The sequence below is a fragment of the Octopus sinensis genome, linkage group LG4 (genome assembly GCF_006345805.1).
Source record: "Octopus sinensis linkage group LG4, ASM634580v1, whole genome shotgun sequence".
In the NCBI taxonomy this organism is placed as follows: Eukaryota; Metazoa; Mollusca; class Cephalopoda; order Octopoda; family Octopodidae; genus Octopus; species Octopus sinensis.
In genome coordinates this window covers 75,692,295-75,702,296 of record NC_043000.1, presented here as the reverse complement: position 1 = coordinate 75,702,296, position 10,002 = coordinate 75,692,295, and positions in this window count along the sequence as shown.

Genomic DNA, 10,002 nt, shown 5'->3' with positions numbered 1-10,002 from the left:
GTGTCAAAAGTCTGTCGCTTTCAGTCTCACGAGGTCATCAGATAATAACCACGACGACGAACCATGTTTCTCGACCACATCCCGCCCCATTCCTGGAATGACCATATAACACAACTTCTCTTCGCTTATTAAATTGTTTCCGGATGTTGCGATTTGTAATATCTTATTTATAGCTACGAAAAACAGATAAAATACTAAAAGAAAATTGAAAAACATAAAGGAATTCAAATAATAATAAACCAAGAACAATATATTGAATCGGAATACTGCTGAATACACACGTGTATATAATATTTGAATTGCATATATTATAAAGATCCTGAAAAAAAATAAATGAAAAACACTTCCATTTCATATTTATTTACAGGAAAACAAGAATAAATAACTGGAATATGAAAACATGCTATACTCAAGATAAATTAGAAAATGAGTATTATTAATTGTCAAATGTAAAACCATGCTTCAGACACCACTCCTTTGGTAGTGGTGGGTAGCTATACATACATTAGAAAAATATTTCCAGAAAATCGGGGAAAGTGGTGAAATACGACATAAGAATTTAAAGAACGTCAGTCTAATAAAGAACTAGCAATTAATAAATTAATTTCTCCATGCTTTAGCAGATTCCTTCGCTTATAATTTATAACAATAAATACTTTGGATTTCCTAATTGATGTGGAAGATGAATAAGTCATTAACTGTCCTTTTGCATAAGATTTCTCTTACCAAACAGATTGATCGTAATATTTGTTATTATTTTGGAATGACATGAAATGAGGTGGGGTAAGGAAATCTGATCAAAGTCAGTAATAGATTCAGCTTAAGTCCAACCCAACCATTCCAATTGAGAAGTAAAATTTGTCAGAAGGAATCGACAATACCAAAGAAATCTCAATAGGAAGTTTAAAGTGAGGTTGAATAGTATTTGATAAAATATTTTCCAGCACTATAACGAAGGAATGAAAGACATTCCACTCGCAGTCCCGTGACTGCAGTGGTTAAACATTCAGATACACACATTCACCCGAAGTGGGTGTCCCCACGGGTAAAAGTAACCAAAGCTACCCTGTGATAAACTGCATCATAAAGACTTGAGTAAATTACCTTAACCTTTATGGCACTCATTTTCGGCTAATCATGTCTCTGCTACAGTAGAGAAAACCGGGAACAAAGTAGTGAGATGAATGTGTTGAAAAAAACAAGCTCTTTCTAACACAAACAACACTACCTACCATTTTGTCGAGTCATGTGACCGATTCAAAGTTATTGTTAAAATACAACTTGAAACTTTAAGAACCGAAACGAAATTCAGCTGCTTTAGATTTATTTTATTTATTTATTTTTTTTTTCTTATCCATTATGATGTCCGGTTCATTCGATATACTTTTTAAATATATTTGATCGCTTCTGTCTCGCAACAAAATAAGAACAAAAGGTTTCTATAATTCACATTCAATGTGAATTTACAAACAAAAAAGAAAATATGAAATATAATGTAACAAAATCAAAAGTATCCCAATTCGCAGCAAACACATACGCAGTTGTACACATATACACACAAGCATCTACTTACTCTACACATATTGCGATGTACGGAGTCGTTTGACGTTTGCCCTTTTACCGGATGGTAGCTATATTAGTGCGTATCTGTGTGTCCTCTACAGGTGATCGTTCTTTGTTGACATGTTACCCACTGTAACACCAAATCGGCGGATCTCGTTTATTATTGTACTAGCACTATGACCCGGCGTTGCCGGGTCATAGTGCTAGTGCATGTATATATGTGTGTACATATTACATATACATCTATATATATACATCTACACATAAAATACAAAGTTATATCTTGATATCGCTAGTGATAACAACCACAAAATATATACAGACTGGAATTGTGGCCCGTCTCTTGCAATTTCGATCAATTGTATCTTGTCCTCCCTCTTGTATAGAAGTGTGGCTATAATCCAGCCTACCTCTACTTCTGGGGGGAACATTTTTATTTTTATATCCGGACGGGATCCTACGTCCCAGATATAAAGGTAAAAATAAAATATTTCCACTTTGCAAGGTTCGAGTCGAGTTCGAATTTTAATGAGTTCGCGCCCGCCTGCAACGAAATTCATTTTTGGACTTTCTTCTATCGAAGGCATTTTAACAAAAATGCTTCTGTATAAACGGTGAAAATATTGTCAATTTCCCCAATCAGAGACACAGTTCAATTTTTAAACAATAACCAAAGCTCCTTCTCCCAAAGGGGGGGGGGTTACGGTTTACAATTATTTAACAAATGCAACACAACAACGTTTCCCTTACGAGGAACCAACAAACGTGATAACAATAGTTAAACAGTAATAATAATAACAACAAACCTTACGGTGAATCAAAAAGCAGTACGCAGTTGAAGCTATAGTCCTTTATGTATAAGAAATAAACCAACAGCAGTACTCAGTAGAAGCGGTTGTGATTTTTTATTACCCACAAGGGGCGAACAAAGAGGGAACAACACAATCTGATTTGGGGTCAGATTTACGAATGGTTTTACATAGATGATGAATTTAAAAGTTTTAACACATAATTACGAATCACAATAAAATTGAAAATCGGATGATGGGACAGACCGGAAGACATTACGGATGGAGTGGGGGGCGGGTTTAGCTCGGACCCCACGAGCCCCGCCTCGCCACTGATACCTTGGTTTCATCCTGTCCTACATTTATGTGGTACCATTCATACGCGACATCTGTGCTACATTCTTCCATCGTTTTTCGAACACTTTCTCAGTCAGGCATTTTCTCTCCAGCCCTATTTTCCTTTTCAGGTGGAAGATGAAGTAATTCATCAATCCAGGGCCAGAGTGAAATTGTCTGACTCTATACCTTTCAGCCTCGTCTTCCAAATCACCTCTCTCGCAATTGCAACTACAACGAGAAAACAATTCTTACCTTCTTTCGAGAGGAAATCCGGTGAGTCAATTTTTACAATAGACTCAGTCGACAGCTGTACTCTTCATGTGTTTGACAACAGTTGTTCAGCATAAACCCACACCTCTGACACCTCCGAACATTGAACAATAGCATGCGGAACGGTTTCCCTATCCCGCTCGCATCTTGGACATGTCGGATTGCCTAGGCCACCATGCCTTGCGAGTTTGTCCCGAACAGGTAGAGCCCCTCTGTAATATTGCCATGCCAGAGACTTCTGAAAGTTGTCCAGGGTCTTCAGCCCGAATGTACGTCGGAATAGACTGGCCAGCTGATTATCATCGAGACCTAGGGTTTCCCCTAAAGTATCGTCACATTCCGCCTCTACCAGCCCTCTATAGAAGAATGTGGTGGAACCCCCACTGCAGGCGTTGCACGAGCGACGGAATAGCAGGAGAGCATTGCGACACTCCGTAAACCATGTGCCCAATTTTGATCTTCGATTCAACCAGGTTTCCCATCCACCGAAACTAGTAAACTTGGGAAACATCCGTTTCACCAGCGGAGACCACACCCGTTCACCATCCGGGTAGAGCCACAGATGCTCAACCTCAGCGCATGTGCGCACATCAACAGCCAAGGCATCCCTAGCTCACCCTTTAACGGTTGTTGACAGCAAGTAGAGCGTTTCACAAGCGGTTTCAAACCCCTCCACAAAAAGTGAAAGAGCTGTCTTTCCAGCTTGATCAACCACGAATCAGGGCAAGGAACGACGGATAGGCGGTAGGTGATGACCGATGCGATAAACACATTGGCTACTTCCGCCCTTCCTTTCAGGGATAGCCACCGCCAAGACCAGGTCTTGACTACTGCAGCCACCCTGCTCGATACCTCGGCCTAGTTCTTCTCTATTTGGAGGTCTGGTCCAAACCAAACCCCTAGCAACTTAATCGGACCCTCCGTCCAACGTCCCACGACGCTGTCAGGAGGCATTGACTTGCCTCTTCAGGTGCCGAACTGCAAGCCGACTGACTTTTCCCGATTAACTTTTGCTCCTGCCACCATCTCGTAAACCTCTATGACCTTGCCTACCCTCTGTAGGTGATCCATTTCGGTTACGATGATGGTGATGTCATCCGCGTAAGCTGACACCGATTTTCCACAACCTGGCTGTCTCGGGATGCCGCTCAATTTTCGCAGTAATGGCTCAAGAGCCATCACGTACAAAAGCGGGGAGAGCGGACACCCTTGACGAACCGAGCGTTTGATGTTGAACGGCTTCGATAAGAAGTCGTTCACCCGAACTACCGAGTCGATGTTGTCGTAAATCTGAATGATCCACCTGAGGAAGCCAAGACCCAGGCCGAACTGTGCAGGACGGACACCAGGTAGCGATGGTCAACCCTATCAAAAGCCTTAGATTGGTCTAAATGGACCAGTGCCCCACCATTGCCAGAATCACTATTAACCCCCTCTAAAGTGTACCGCATAAGATAGAGATTATCCTGAATGGTTCTGCCGGGAACGGCACATATCTGTGCCTCCCCGATCAGACCATCCACGACACGCGCCAATCTGTTCGATAACACTTTGGCCAAAATCTTCAACTCTGTGTTTAGCAGAGTGATGGGCCGAACATTATCAATACAATCCCCCTTGTCCGGGGCCTTCTGACAAGCGTCACTACTCCCCGGCGCACAGATCTGGGAATAAACCCGTTCTGCTGCCAGTTCGCGTAGACCTCCGCCAGTAGGTTCCCGAACAAGTCTGGCATACTCTTATATAACTCATAGGGTAGACCATCTAGTCCTGGCGCCTTACCTGCGCCGCAGTCCGCCATAGCCTCAGCCACCTCCTCAGGCGTGATCGGCCCTTCACAGCTCGCCACGTCTCGCCCCGATAGGCGCGGCAGCCCGTCGGGGAGGTCCGTAAAGTCCCTCCTACTATCCGGTCCGCCGCCCCCACAGAAAAGTTGAGCGAAGTGCCCCTGAAAAGCCTCACACATCTCCTCGGGTTCGTCTATGTACGCCGAATGTGCATATATTTTTCTAAATTACTCTTTTCAGTATTTAGCTTCTTTTCCTTTTTACCAGCTACCTTGTTGGTTCGTCAAAGATCGAATTGTAGCATCATTACCACGTTGAGCCTCCACCACTCGGGCCCATCCTGCGGCGTTGATTCCCTCACAACCCACTACGCAGATCCTAGCCCTGACAATGCAGCCCATGTGTTTGGCCTCGAGGTGCTGGTTTAACGCCAGCCTCTTGGCCGTCACCTGAGGCGCAGAGCCAGTTTTCATGGCTTCCTCTAAATCCTTAACTAGAGTTGATCCCCTCCTAGCCTCTCTAGCCACTAATCCTATACTATATCTAATAGACTCGAATTTTATGGCTCGCTTGAGAGCATACCACCATTTATTATTAATGACAGCACCAAGATAGCGCCCTCTGAATCAAAGTCCTAATCCGGTCTCTGTATTCCTTAATCGCCAAAAGGGACGTATTAAGTTTCCAATAACCGGAGCCTCTCTTATATACCTTATCTATGTCAAGCTTACAGGCGATCACTGTAGCTGACCGGGTAAAACTGTGGACACTTAGCTATTTCTCCATCTGCTTTTCTAATTAGTACTCTATCTATGCAAGACCTGGAAGATCCGTCGCTATTTGACCATGTCCACAATGGAGCGTTCGGAAATTCCAACCTATAAGGATCTGCTAGCTCAAACCGTCTTAGCAGTTCCAAGAAGCCAGGGTTACCTTTTCTATCTGTACACGAGCCAACAAAATCTACTCGCGCCTGATAAATTGTGTTGTAGTCTCCTAGCACAACTAACGAATGTGAAGTACTAAGAAACTTCTCTAGCTCTCGAAAATATTCACTTTGCCCAGATGATGATGAGGGTGCATAAATTGCAACCAGTCTGCTAACTTTACTGTTACTGAACGTCAAATCCATGACGACCAGCCTACCTTCTGGATCTGAAAAAAATTAACTTTTTCTCAAAAACCCGGTTTCTTTTTAATAGTACCAACACCCCACTCCCGCCAGTAGGACTGCCTGGAGAGAAAAAACTCTCGTAGCCGTTCAACAGCGAGAGCAGATCTCTTGGCCCCTCTAACCGGGTTTCTGTAGCAACAATGACATCCAAATTCCGCGACCTGATATCATTAAGGAAGCGACCCTGCTTCCAGCTTGATCTCAGGCCACGCACATTTAAACAACCAACATGAATGTTAGACATTACTTACCTCAGTATTAGTGGTTCGGCGTTTCTTCATCCTCTTATTCTTTTTCCCGGGCTAGTGGCGTATTTGGACGTAGGCCCTCGTAAATATATGGAGAAAAATCCATTCTTAGCGGGCCTACGTCGTGGAAGAATTCGGACTTAATCCACCCGTAATCCTTCCGGCTTATCTTGTAGATAAGGAGGTGTTTCGATGTAATTTTTTCAACTCGTTTGATAGTTGGGATAACCGCCAGACGGTCGACTAGTCTGTTGTTTGATGCCTTTATGGCCATGTACGTATTGTCTTTCTCTTGTTCATTTTTCTTTTTTATATTCAATTTGGGAGGGGCGGTCTGTGTTTTTTTTGTTCTTTTTCTTAGAAGTAGTCGACCACCCCTCCTCTCTGTCTTTCTCTTCACTTTCTTCTGTCGCTGGTGATGTAACATCTTTAGGTGTTGGTGATGGTGTTTCTTTCGGTGTTGGTTCTGGTGTTGTTTCATCTGGTGTTTCTTCTTTTCTTTCCTTCTCTTTAGGTTGGCACTCGGCCCTGATGTGCCCCTTCAACCCGCAGTTGAAGCGTCTCGGTTTTCTGCCTTCCACGTATACTATCAGTCTCTCGCCTCCGCCAACATTTATAGCTTCTGGAATTTCTTCTAAGGTTGCTACCTCCGCTTGAATTGCCATCGTCAAGCATTGCCCCTTCCAATGCTCTTCCTCTTACACTGAGGCCTGGAAATATTTATTTTTTCATCCAGGCCTAATGTTATTGCTGCCACTAAACAAGTAGCATCCACTTCAGGGGGCTGTTGTTTATTTTTATTTTTGATGTTCTTCTTCCCATGTATATTGGAAGAAGAACCACCTCTTCTATTTTGAGTGTCTCCGAAGAGTACTTTTTCGCTGCTTATTCTGTTTTAAACCTTACCTCCACTGTACCGAACCTTTTTCTACGGTTGATGTAGGTGATTTCGGGCCAAATTGGTTTCAGGCATTTTTCCACTTTTTTTCCCTCTATTCTTTGAATCATTTTTTTAACTATGCTGTACGTCTTGTAGATGATCCTTTTCCTGTTTACTGCGTCGGTCGTTCCTTCTATTGTAGCCACTGTAATTTCCGTTCCTTCTTTTTTCAACATGTGCATATATTTTTCTAAATTACTCTTTTCAGTATTTAGCTTCTTTTCCTTTTTACCAGCTACCTCTGCGAATTTCTTCGGTGAGACTGCTGGTGTTTTTTCGTTTTGTTTTTTCGGTGTTACTGCTGGTGAACTACTTTCTTCACCTGACACAGGTAAGAAAGAGAAAGGTGTATGCATTTCCATTTTTCCACAACAAGTTGGCTTAAAAAAGCCTTTCACAAAATTGGCTTCAAAAGCCTTTCACAAAAATTGGCTTAAAGAGCCACAAGATAACAATAATTTCAACAAATAGCTTTCAAAGAAAGCAAATAAAAGTTCTTTTTAAAAACAATAACAATAATTCACAGTAACAATAACAATATTTACAAGGAAAAAAATTGACACGTACCAACAACTGTAGAGGCGGCTGTTCGAGAAAACAGACATTACATACATCCAAACTTAATATAGATACTTAATGCTAGCTAATTAGCAGATAATCTAATGTAAAAGCCGTGGTAAAGTGTATGTGCACAGCTCCATCCGGACTATTCCATTCCTGCACACTAATTTTATTTTTAATTTATTCCCATTCATGTGAAACCACTTATTCAAGTTCAAGTCATTGATGCAATTTTATACCAATTGCTATTTTTACTTTTATTGTTATGTTACGATTTAATTTAGTTTGATTTTAATTATTACTTACTACATATAATTCAATTATCATTATTATCTCTAATTTTTATTGTTAAAGTGAAAGTATCTGACATAAAATAGAGAAATGTTTTTGTTTCACTTTTAACACGTAATACTGAAATAGTGGAGAAGATATGATATTGCTATGGGTTCACCCTAGGCAAGAAGTTGAACATTTTTTTTGCCCATGAAACTACATGAACCCTAAGTAAGGCATGTGTAAAATTGGAATGAAATTGGTTGTGTAATTCTCAAGTTTTAGGGAATCATAGTGGAGAAGATATGATATTGCTGTGGGCTCTCCCTAGGCAAAAAGTTTAAAAAATATTTTGCCGATGACACTCCCCGGACCCTAAGTAAGGCATGTGTAAAATTTGAATGAAATTTGTTGTGTAGTTCTCAAGTTTTAGGGAAACACACAGACAGACACACACACACATTCTCAGTTTTATATATATAGAGATTACTGCACCTCTCTTCCAGGTACAAATGAACGCTTACTTCCTATTGAAATCATTAAGCTTAAAATGTGTTTTGCGATAATTTGAAACAAAAGTTATTCCATTTTGGCCTCGCTGTGAAAAGTAAACAAAAGTAGTTACACCACATGATTTTATTTCTGTGTGAACAGATAAAGGAATTGATTTTACTAATTTCTACTCTTTTCAAAGCTTCCTTGCAGAAAGAATAGTGAGATTAGTTGCTTATAACTATAGAGAGTGTGCCCAAACTCAACAAAATTTATCAATCTTGGTAGTTCTGTCACTGATGAAGATCTAAGAAGAACAAAAACTAGTCAGAGCGATCCCATTTTCCCTGTTCCCAGAAATAGTTTAAAATTACACCATTTCCTTTTCTTTTCAGATCAAGGCTAAATTGTATGTTTGTTAAAAGGAAAATTGTACCTTACATTTTGAATTATCCCAAAACGTTGTGTAGTGCACTGTGAATTTAATTATTTTAATCTGTGTTGCCAGTGAATGTACTGTTATGCAAATTACATTGGACCAGTTTAAGTAAGTTCTGGTTTGTATGCCCTTATCTATGGACAAAAGATGGATATTATTAGTCCAGTGAAGTTCTAAGAGGTTTAGAACGACTAATTAAAAGGATTCAATGGAGAGATAACAATCTATGGTGTTACCACTTTGTTTATTATTCCACAACAATGCTAGAATCTAATTTAAAATGTAATTATATTTCAAATTTTCCGCTCTACCGGTCATTCTTTGCAACACCTGTCTGTATTCGGATTGTCCTTGAACCGGGGCCATCTGGACTCCCGTTTTCGCCGTGAACAGGGATTAATTTTCTCTCTGCACTCTTTTGCGCCATATGGACTCAACTCTCCTCCCCTCTTCATCTAACCCTCCTTCCCTCTCCTCTCTCCCTCTCACACCTACTTCCTCCCACCCACCTCTCCTCTCTTCTCTTCACTCCTACCCACCTTTTCCCTTCATCGTCACCCTTCCCTCGTAACCCCACCCTACACAATCCAACCCTACCTTCTCCATCCATCCCACTCCCACCCCATCCCTTACACCCACTCCCACATACCCTACCTGTACCCCACCCTCAGCCTAACCCACACCTCACCCTTGCTTTCCATACTCTCGCTTCCCCCACATCCCAACACCACCACACCACACCACACACTACCACACCATATACCACCATACCATACAACACCACATCACACCACCACACACGCACTAGCACTGACAACTTCCCAGCCCACACCCTCATCCACACACCTACACATACACACACACACATCAAGGTCACCAGCCCTCTTCCACACGCACATACATGCTCTCTTATACACAGGCACGCGCATCTTCGTTTTCGGATCACCACTACTTTGTTATCTCCCCTTCTTCTTAGCTCTCCTGTGTGACTCCTCTATCCGGCATTTGCCATGATAGATCGCTAGCCACTACACATTCTTTATTTTCTCTCCTTGTTTCTTTCTGTGTTCCTTTCTGTGGAAGAGCGTAGGCATGAAGCATTAAAGACTTTTTCACTTCCCGAGTGTT